This window comes from Saccostrea echinata, unplaced genomic scaffold (assembly GCF_033153115.1).
Source record: "Saccostrea echinata isolate AGI-Se365-2 ecotype Australia unplaced genomic scaffold, CSIRO_AGI_Sech_v1 ptg000001l, whole genome shotgun sequence".
Classification (NCBI taxonomy): domain Eukaryota; kingdom Metazoa; phylum Mollusca; class Bivalvia; order Ostreida; family Ostreidae; genus Saccostrea; species Saccostrea echinata.
In genome coordinates this window covers 41,125,228-41,137,538 of record NW_026889750.1, presented here as the reverse complement: position 1 = coordinate 41,137,538, position 12,311 = coordinate 41,125,228, and positions in this window count along the sequence as shown.

The following is a 12,311-nucleotide window of genomic DNA, read 5'->3' as shown; positions in this document are numbered from 1 at the left end:
TTTGGCCTTTAATACCGATAAATCGGAAGAGTACCGTCTTTTGTTTGATATATTTTAAACATCATTGGTACTTGAAGATTACCAATTTGTTTTTATTTTTTCTCAATTAAGCTTCGCTAATTAATAATCAACGAAAATTCCTCGAAAAATTCCGGAAATCATCTGGATTTTTTGGATTTTACAATCTTGCGCGTGCGCATTACATTCACGCTAAGTCACGGTGTTCAAATCAATCTCCCTTGCAGAGTTGTCGTTCGTTTCTCTCTTATACACGAATGTATGAGCCGTTGGTCGAGAGTGTGTTCAAATCAGAGACAAAGTAAATACTAAGTAGATATATATTTGTTATTGTATAATTTCTCTAATTAAGAAATCATTAATGTATATGAACAGAATATATAACAAATTTCCAATGAAAATTTACACGTATTTGTCATAGGCGTCGGAACCGGGGGGGGGGGGGGGGGGCTACGGGGGCTTAGCCCCCCCTTTTTTTTTGCAAAGATAGGCATAATATAGGCATTGAAAACTGGGGCTTACCTTTTTTCGTTGGTTTAGCTCCCCCCCCCCCACTTTCAAATAGCCACCCCACTTTCAATTTGCTTCTGACGTCTATGTTTGAATTATCGTAATCGTTTCTGAGTTTATATTGTGGCCACGTGGGTAATCATTCGCCATCTCGGAGACACATTTATTATATGTTATTTATATCTCTGGCCATTTCAAAGGAGGCAAAAAGCTCATGATCGTAGAAGCAACATAAATGTAACTACCCGATTTATTTTATCCTTCCTTTCTTTTATGTTTTTTTGAGGGGAAGTGAAGGGGGGGGGGGGTGTTACAACTCCAGTTAGAATCACATCTTAGTGAAGTAGGCATTCTTTTTTCGCCAAAAATTACGATAGCTACTATATAAAAATTATAGACTCGAATTTTTGGCCTTTAATACCGATAAATCGGGAAAATACTGTCTTTTGTTTTATGTATTTTAAACATCATTTGTACTTGAAGATTACCAATTTGTTTTTATTTTTTCTCAATTAAGCTTCTATTTTTATTACTTTCTCTATGTTCTAATTCAAGGATATTACATTAATTTTTATCAAAACAGACAGTCTTTTACAGATTATATACCTGTCTATTACCTGTGTATATATAAAGTATATGTATTAGCAGTGCTTAACTCTTTTATTGTTGAGGTCATATTTTGAAAAAGTTGAGACCTGCAGTGTTAAAATTGTTACAAAATTTTTTACACCTTTACTTTAATAACTGATTGTGTAAAAATACCAGCTTAGCACATTTCTTCATTTTCATTACTTTGCTTGATATGTATCAGCAGTGTGCTCAACTCTTTGCTGTTGTCATATTTTCAATGAACATCCATAATTTCTTTTATTAAATTTGTTTGGAAAGGTGAAATTTATGTAAGCTCCGGCGTGATTCGAACTCAAGACTTGATTTATAGCTAACTGGTGGTCAAACCCATTCTGCGCTACGCCGTTACGCAACAATTTAAAAAAAAAACAAACAAAAACAAAACAAACACAAAAAAAAAAACAGAATTATATTAACATTCATTGTTTATTTCAAAAATACCGTACAATATGAATGTGTCGATGTATCTATTTTGTAAATGTCCGATATGTACATGGATGCATTCATAACAATGTCAACCCGTGCACGCACGGGTCAAAGTCTAGTTTTTATGTAAGATTTCTCAGTAGAGTTTCATCAAGCGATGAAAAATTGTACATATTTATAATGGAAATGGCAGAAAGTGAACACTTGAAGCATTGTAGAAACTTTACAATTTCTTATCATGGGAATTCAATATATGCATTGTTTACAACTAATTAAAACAAATCATAAGATATATACAAGGACACATGTGTCCTTAATATCTTAGTAGTGGTGGGTATAAATTGCAAATGTCAGTAATGACTTTAATTGTTTCATCCAAATGATTAAAAGTGTAATTGGCATTTCATTTTTGATAATGTGAAACTGCTTCATACGGCGTATTGCCTGTTCCACATGTATGCGCCTGTTTGTTAATGTTTTGTAACATCAGAGGCAGACATTTGAGAAACCCCGCATCTACCTGAGGAAATCAAGAGATCAGCCACTAACAAGGTGAGCTCTTCTCTTATATATAGGGAACCCCTTATAAGCCATAACCTTGTCATATGGCTCTATAATATTCAGAAATCCAGTATTAAAAGTCACAAACTTATCACTGGCACGACCAGTCCATGCTTCTGAATAAAGTTAATCATTCCAGCATGAGTAATGCAGAGATTTTTGCGGTATGGTTTTTAGTCACTGCAAATTATTCGATGTTTCAGTAAAAATCTCTGTGCAGTCAATAATATGTAGGACATTTCTGATTGTTTGTTTGTATGTTGTTTAACGTCCCTCTCGAGAATTTTTCACTCATATGGAGACGCCACCACCCGCCGGTGGAGAGCTGCAAATTTTGTCCTATACTCGGCACTGACGGCCATTGAGCAGTGAGGGATCTTTTTCGTGCCAGCACCTACTGCGACACGGGACCTCGGTTTATACGGTCTCATCCGAAGGACCGGTCTCCACGTCCCACAGTGGGATTCGAACCCGCGACGTAAGGATCAACTCCTTACTCCGCGACTCTAGAGCAGACTCTCTAACCACTAGGACATTTCTGTAAGTGTTGCTTTGGAAAGAAAGTTCGACATAGCTTGGTAATTATAGCATTGTTTATGTGTTTCCCATTGTAACACCGTTTATCTTAGATACAAATAATTTTAATTATACTCTCTTATTAATTGGGGGTATGGCGGGAAGGTGGTCCTACTGATAAAGAATCTCAGTGTTGATTGCATTCTTGTATACACATAATCAAAATTCTGGTATAAGGTCAACTGTAGTTTGATAGGCAATTAATAATCTGAAGATGACCAGGTGTATAATTTTTGTATGTGCCTCTAATAATATCTGTATGAACATTCTTGTGATTATAACATTATAGAATACTAGACTCTCATGATTTGTTTACCACATATTTCTATAGAATTAAACATTTTCAACAAAGGAATAATCCATGATATTGGAAAAAGAAAAGGTATTGTTCATCCTGCAATTTCTTTCATTTCTTTTGACCTATGCATATACGATTACCAATATAATGAGTGTTTTCAGTAATTTATTAAATCTCTATCAGCTCTACTTGCCAATCATTATGGTATTCACACAGTATGTTATATATATATATATATATATATATATATATATATATATATATATATATATATATATATATATATATATACCCTACTGTTGATACTACACTGATTGATACTACACTGATAACTGGCACGCTTTTCTGGTGACACGTGAAAAAAAGTCGTCGCCCTTTCTACATTTTTAGTGGTTACTGTACATTTGAAAAACGTCATGTTTTATTAATTCAAAACATACACGTCATTATTATAAAATCGTTTAATAAAATTAATAAAGTTTATAATTAATTTATGTACTTTTCTCCTTTGTAGTTTTATTGCTGGGTAGTTTTTGTTCTATGACGTGTGTATCATTAGTGTGACTGACATTTCCCTGTTTACGTCAATATTGCACACAAGCTAAACCTTTTCGCCTTTTTCTTACAGCTCCTTCGTATTCTACTGAAAAATGGCTTTTTCGGACTTATTCAATGAAATGTGAATATAGCGAACATCAGTCATGCCCAAAAGTGCAATCAAACAAACAAGGACCCTTAGAGTATGAATATGATTTTTGAAAGTTTTAAAGCTGCATGATGTCTTTTTAAACATGGCTTTTTTATCTCATGAACTTTATCCATAATAAAATTTAGACAACCAACCATGCAGGAAGGAGTATTCTGAACATGTCAAAGCTTGAATGTTTAGTGTAGAATATGGATTTAAATATGTAAAGTTTTGCTTCATATATTTATTTATCGTTGGTGTTCTGTTTCAATAAAATAACCCTCAAACCTATTTTAACAGTACATTTATATTGACAAATTAAATATCACAATTGAAGAGAGACAAAAAAATCATAATTATTTCATTAAAGTGGAATATACATGTACTTGCATCATATCTGTGTCGTTTAATTTTCATTTAATCTTATTTTGAATTACTTTATGCACCCCCCCCCTTTCATATCGTTTACAAATGTGCATATAAATTAAAAAAATAAAAATAAAACAACACTGAACGTTCTTATTCGAAATGTATTTTTAAAAATGGAAATGGGTTTGCAAATGTAAATAAGAAATAATATAAAATTTGTAATAAATAGAAATGCAATTACTGTAATAATAAATTGAAATTTTCTTCCTAGCACAGATACATTTATTTATTTTTTTTACACCTTGTGTGAAAACAACTTATTTTCAAAGTCGTGGAGGTGGCGGTTTCTCTTCAGTGGCGCTTGTGGCAGTTTCCGATTTTTCCAGGATAAAGTAAGCATTGTATTCATCAGGAACCAATGGATAACTGGTTGGAAAGTTTGTGTTTGGAAAATTATCTACAGACGCTGTATTCACCATTAAATATTTTTCATCGATTTCAAATGGAATTTCCTCATTATTTGCAATACCTTGAATGCTTCTGCAAGATGAGAACCTTCTTGAATAAAAATCATTGTTGGGGTTTGCAAGTCCCTCAGATTCATCATCATTAGAATAGATGATAGAATAGAAATTATTTTCTCTTCATTTTACTAAATATGAATAGAAGATTCCTCTGATAATCATTGTTCATATATATAGCATCATTTCAAAATCAACTGAACGTAAATATAAGTAGACACATTTAAGAGGCTTGTTGAACGATAGCATAAACAAGCATTCTGAGAGTATTGCATTAGCAATACTAGTCCCCTACCGGCAAGTGTAATCTGGTTCCCGTTAAGAATTGAAAATGCCATAATTCCGTCAAAAATTAATGAAGCGGGACGAAATGCAAACTTGATATATAACTAATCAAGGTAAAGCCACATACCAAAAATCAGCTCAATATCTACAAGCGTTTAGAAGAAAATTGCGGAAAACCCGTAAAAATTGAAAAGGCCGTAATTCCGTCAAAAATCAATGAAGCGGAACGAAATGCAAACTTGATCTGTAACTCATCAAGGTACACTCTCATACCAAAAATCAGCTCAATATCTGCAAGCGTTTAGGAAAAAAGTGCGGAAAACCAAGTGGGACAGACTGACAGACAGAGGGACAGACAGACGGACGGACAGACGCAGAGGAAACCTATAGTCCCATCCGGTTTCACGGTAGGGGACTAATAACAGCTCCCTTTCGATCGAATTTTGCATTGTGGGCTTTCATTGTGATCCAGCAATAACCATGAATCATTATTAGTCCCCTACCGGTGAAACCGGAGGGGACTATAGGTTTCCTCTGAGTCTGTCCGTCCGTCCGTCTGTCTGTCTGTCTGTCTGTCCCTCTGTCAGTCTGTCCCACTTGGTTTAATTTTCCGCACTTTTTTCCCAAACGCTTGCAGATATTGAGCTGATTTTTGGTATGCGAGTGTATCTTGATGAGTTACTGATCAAGTTTGCATTTCGTTCCGCTTCATTGACTTTTGACGGAATTACGGTCTTTTCAATTTTTACGGGTTTTCCGCAATTTTCTTCTAAACGCTTGTAGATATTGAGCTGATTTTTGGTATGTGGCTTTACCTGGATTAGTTACAGATCAAGTTTGCATTTCGTCCCGCTTCATTAATTTTTGACGGAATTATTGCATTTTCAATTCTTAACGGGAACGGAACCAGATTACACTTGCCGGTAGGGGACTAGTATTGCTAATGCAATACTCTCAGAATGCTTGTTTCAATTTAATTCTAACCTAGGCTTATGCAATGACAATTTCTTGGGTATGCTTGCATGACCAATTCCATCCCTGTTCTTCTGTAAGACAAACCTTTTTTAAAAGATTGGTCCGTAACAGTTCTCTGTAAAACCTCTATGACCTTATTTCAACTCCACCTTTTATTAGGAGTTTTTGAAGTACATAAGAAAGTTTTTGACTTAGTCAACCTGTTTGGTAATTTTAATGATGCAAATAGATTTAGATAGAATTTATAAAAGAAAATTCTACATGTTATACTGTAGTGATCTTTTGCCCTGTTCATTTTGTTAATAATTTATATATTAGTATATCAACGAGGTTGTATCAATAAATAAAGGAATTTCATTCATATGCCGATATTTACATTTCCAAATAGGTTTCCTTAAGATTCTTTGCAAATTAGAAAAATTTCACGTTCTCATGAACTACCGTGGGATGAGTAAGAATATTTCCATTGTGATGTAATTGAAGGAAAAAAAAATAGCGCAAACTTTTTTTTTCAAAAAAGATCGTTTAAAGACAAAAATGTGGCAAGTCATCAGAAAAATAATGTAAATATAAGACATATAAATTTAATTTTTGAGAATTCATGAGGTATATGAACTATGACGCTTCACGCCTGCATACTGGTATTTATCATGAAGAGATAATTATAACGCGCTTCGCGAAATATGCCGTGTATGTTTAGTGACTATAGATGTAAGTGCAAACTGAAATCTAATTTGACGACAAACGTGATGACTTCATTTTTTTTCCATTATCATTTTCCCCTATTCATGCAATTATAATAAACCAATATCAGCTGCATATAATATGCATGGCCGTAGCCCCCCCCCCCCCCTCCCCAATAATTTTGCCGATATATAGAAAACGTAGCTACTCAATGCTTGTGCCCCTTCAATAATAACATCTGATGACATTTTTTCTTGCTTGTGAAGGAATTTTTTGTTTTGAACTTTTGGTAGTGCCCCCCCCCCCCCCCGTGAAAATATTTGGTTGCCTCCCCCCAACTGAAATTGCTTCCTGCGAGCTTGTGGTATGTATCTCTCCAAGCAAGAGCAAGGGAATACTCACAAATAAACGATTTTACAGGGCTTTCATGTCTTTTTAATGAGGTTCGCTCCTGAGCTTTTGAGCAGATTTTTATCTTAAGCTATATTTTAAAAAAAATCTGCATATTGTTTTAATTCTTACAATAAATTTGGATTCTACAATGCCAATTAAACTATATTCAGTTAAAACTCCATGATTAAATTCCATACCAAAAGCATTAAGTGAAGAACTATATTTTGTGGCGGAAAGTTTTTTTTTTAGAAGAAAATAATCATTTCTTTCTCATTCAAAGTATTTAAAGTATGTTAAGTGTGGATTCCTATTTCTACATGCAGTCTGCACAGAGTTATTTTGTGCAGTGAACTGTTTTATACTGGTTCTAAATTATATATTAAATAAAATAAGGTCAAATAATTGAACATGCGGAGTAATTTGAAAATTTTTTCGTTGTCACAAATTTTAATGTGTCTATTCAAGATGAAATAAAACTGTGTTTGTTCCCATGATTTATTTGAATAAAAAATATTGGAGGAAAAACTTTAAAAATTGATTTATGTGTAAGACGTATTTACAGTGCAAAAAGGTCAAACTAAATGCTCTGTAGCTCCAACAGAAGCAATTTGACCCCCATTTTTTTGTTTTGATTTGTAATTAAACTATGTGTATAAATTCTAAAAATATACTTGATAAAAAAATTATCATTACTTTTGATGGCAGGATCCAACCTCCTTAAGTAAATATTTTTCAAATTCTATGGTTGGTACATGATATAACCTCGTTTGCTAATACAACCTATTCGTATTTTGACTGACGTTTCATACCAATTTGAAGTTCATGATCATTGTTTTGACCCTAATTTTGATGAATCATAGTGGTTTCGCCCCATCTCCTGTTTCCCTGAGTTGATTCGCCCCTCGTAGTTTTCCTCAAACATACAGCGTACTTGATTTTTATGTCGGCAAAGATCGTTTGATCAATGGGTGTTTAAATTAACATAATTAATGAGCACTCTTAGTTAATTTAATAATAAGTTGCAGATTAATATCAAATAATTATTTTCGATTTTAAGAACAGATGATATAAGCAAACCTTTTTTTCTTCAAAAATCATGAAAATAACAATTTCATCTATGTTTATATTAATAACACAAATAAGTTTTACCGCATAAAATTCCAACAATTTCCATCTTTCTCTGAAATGTTGAACAAGATTTAAAAAAAAAGATTCTATGTTTAAAACGGTAATCAAGTAAAAGTATCATTGTATGGATGGATTTGGATACACCTTAAACCCCCCCCCCCCCCCGCCCAGCTCAAACTCAAAAACAGAAGTATAAAACTTTGACACCTTTAATTACATGTATCAATTACAGGTATAGTCGGGGCGAAACCACTCAAGGCGAATATGTAATCGAGGCGAACCCACTGATTACCATTTTGACTAAGGATTACACACCAAACACCTGATCAATAAGTAGTGACCGGTCGACAAGGGATGCTGACTCCTCCTAGGCATATGATCCTACCTCTGGGGTTTCCATGGCTCCATACCCGTGTTTTTGCCCTCTTCTCAGTTGGTATTATTAACAGTATTTAAAACATCAATCACTGTTCGTTTTCTTCATTTTTTTTTTCTTTACAATTTTTATACTACACGAGGTGTGTGTGTGTGTGGGGGGGGGGGGGGTATAAAGGAATCACCTTGTCCTTATAGCTGTCCGCCTGTCCGTTCACTCTTGTCCAGATTAAAAGTTTGTGATGTAGAATCATTGAAAGCTCACACTTAGTACAAAGATTGTTTATGACATGAGAGTGCGTCACGACTTTATGAAGGTCATTTTAGTTAAGTTCAAGATCCTTGACAAAAAATATATAATTCGTGTCTGGACTATAACTTTGTAACGGAGAATCATTGAAAGCCAATACTGGTACAAAGATCGTTTAAGTCCTGAGACTGTGATATGACTTTGACCCAAGGTTATTTCCTCAAGTTCAAAGTAACTTGCAGAAGAAAATCTTGTCCATTCTATAACTTTGTAATTGAGAATCATTAGAAGCTCAAAATAGGTTTAAAAAAAGAGAGAGAGAGATTATATATGACCTGAGAGTGTCATAAACTTGATCCAATGTAATGTTGGCAAGTTCAAGGTCACTGAAAAGAAATTGCGAAATTCATGACGGGTCTATACTTTTCTAATGGAGAAATATTGGATGTCAATTTTTCACTCGAAGATTACTCATGGCCAGAGGATGTGTAATTTTCTAAACCAAAATCGTTTTGGAAAGGTCAAAGTTACATTTACAAATAGGCACTTTTAAACAATTTCGGGCGGGGGGGGGGGGGGTGCGGGTTAGCTCGCTCACACTACCTCTAGTCTTCTCTTGAATCATTGGTTTATTCAACCATTTTAAAATGTCATCCCCCATTTCCATTATCTCCTAATGATCTCAGTTGAAAAGGGGTCGCATATTCCTTCAACAATATCAATATGATAGGATTGAATTTTGAGAATATATTTTTTTTTCCATAGGCTAGGAAAAGTATCAAAAATTCACTTCACTGATTTGTGATGAATTTGTTTTCCATGAGTTGTTCCTATTTATCCGAGAAAAATTCCTGGAAAAAATATGAAGAGTTTTTAAGAGTAAATCAATGGCTTATAATTTTTGCGTTCGTAGTAATAAATACATGTATAGCCAAAATAACGTTCAATGTACAGCATCGAATCTAAAATTTTTATCATCGCTGTTGAATATGTAATGACGATCGAGGAAATGTAAAATTATAGGTTCCAAAGGTGTAATACACGTACCGTGTCCTGCATATTGCAATAAATGTGCAGAGAAACAAAATAGTTCCTGTTACTAGGAAGGAGGAAATCCACAGAGATGGTGACGGAAGGTCGAAGCCATTTCCTGTAGTCTCTGTGAACAGAAATGTGAATTATTTTTCAAATTCAAAACATGAACATGTTTAATATTTCCTGAACACGGCGAAATACAAGTCATAAGAAATTACACAATATATTTATCGGTCTGTGTATTAAAGTATTTGCGTCCTGATACTTTTTACAGAAGTTCAAATAAAGAATCTCTACTTCAGTGTATGAAAATGGCATACATATAGATTGATTGATTGTATGTTGTTTAACGTCCCATTCGAGAATTTTTCACTTATATAGAGACGTCACCATATACCGGTGAAGGGCTTCAAATTTTGACCTTTACTCGGCACTCAGGGCCATTGAGCAGTGAGGGATCTTTATCGTGCCAACGCCTGCCGTGACACGGGGCCTCGGTTTTTAAGGTCTCATCCGAAGGGCCCGCAACTTTCACTTCAAAGTGCCGAGCGCATGGCGAAGGAACAGTTGCTACCCATTTTTTATCGACTTAGGTCAGTCGCGGCCGAGATTCGAACTCACGACCTCCCGATCACGGAGCGAGCGCTCTACCGACTGAGCTACCGTGAACGGTACAGACATACAGATGATTTTCAGTAAATAATTCTAGAACACTCTTACATTAAGAAGTAAATCCCATTTTGATTAGAGAATGGTTATATAGATGATGCAAGATTAAAAGTTAATAATGAAATCGAAAAAATTACGATTACCGTGTTGATATTTAGGTACGTATTGGGTAAAAGAAACAGATCTACAGTTTTATAATCAAGGAGTACCAACCCTATTCAGCATTGTGGATAAGAAAGCAACCGAACAGTTAAAGTGATTTTATTGGTTCTAAGTGATCAGGTAGACGGAACATATCATAGTAAAACAAAGGCCTAAAATTCGTACAAAGCACTGGTTGTCTGCTGACTGTATATTTGATGAATTGTTAATGTCTCGAAGGAGAATCTAAGGGGCACCAACCGTTTTGTCAGAGCCTGTGCCTCTTATAGACTACAGATTGAAACCTTTTTTTGTACTGGACATGTCCAGAGCATTGTGTAGTCAAATAAAGGTATAAAACAAAAGCCTTACAATTTGTATGAAACACTTCAGCCAAAATACAACCAAATGACAGGTTATGTTTGTTAAGACGGTCATTATAACAACCATTGAATTAATGAAATGCTGAATTTAAACAGGGTTGCTGAAATCCCTGTAATATCAACTTATCTGTCAGTAGCTTGTAAAATTGATCGTACTCAGAGCATGCTCTTGAGTATTGGATACGTTGGGGACGTTAACACGATATGGAGGTGCAAGAAAAAAATGCTAAAGATTAATGAATGTAAAAAGAAATATAAACAGATGTAAAATTAAAAATATTATGTATTCCAATTATCTGATTTTATGTTTTTTTTAAATAAAAATATTTTTGATCTCTTCTCTTATCAATGGATTTTAAATCTTTTTTTTCAAATGCAAATAAAAATCCTGAAGGACGAATACATGTACAATGATAAACAAGGAAAGAAACTAGTAATGATGATATCTAGATGAGATCTCGTTGCAAGCACCGAGTAGGTATTTTTTGTCAATTTTACAATAAAAGATTTGATTTTGACCCACTGAGATATTCGTTTATATATAATTCGAGATATTAAGTTAAAACCTCAAAGAAAAGCGTCCCCGCGTGGCGCAGTGGTTAAAGCGTCTGCTCTAGAGTCGCGGAGTAAGGAGTTGATCCTTACGTCGCGGGTTCGAATCCCACTGCGGGACGTGGAGACCAGTCCTTCGGATGAGACCGTATAAACCGAGGTCCCGTGTCGCAGTAGGTAGCTGGCACGAAAAAGATCCCTCACTGCTCCATGGCCCTGAGTGCCAATGCAAGTAAAGGTAAGAATTTGTAGCCCTCCACCGGCAAGTGGTGGCGTCTCCACATGAGTGGAAAATTCTCGAGAGGGACGTTAAACAACAGTCAATCAATCAATCAAAGATAAGCAATTTGGCCCCTTATGACCCTAATAGCTTAACATATGATGCAGGGCAAAAATATCATATATATATATATATATATATATATATATATATATATATATATATATATATATATATATATATATATATATATACCGTTCAATAATCTGATAAAAATATCAGCAAAGATAAATCATCCAAAGTGTTGAAAGTTTTCATGGCATTTTCATAAATCACACATGTACATAAAATATATATAACGATGTAATCTTTAAGTAATCTGTATATAGAAACATTTTTGTTGTTGATTTATTTTTAAGAAAAATATTTTTGCGAATGCAATGCATGCGCAAATTTGCTAAAAATTTATCTACAGCAAAAATTTCCAGATTTACGGTATGAAATTGCAGATGGTTAAGATGAACATTTTATTTCAGTAAAATGTTTAACAAAATCTTGATGGTCGACGAGTTACAATTGAGATATGTGACCAGTCATGACATTCTGGGTCCAAATGAGGGATTT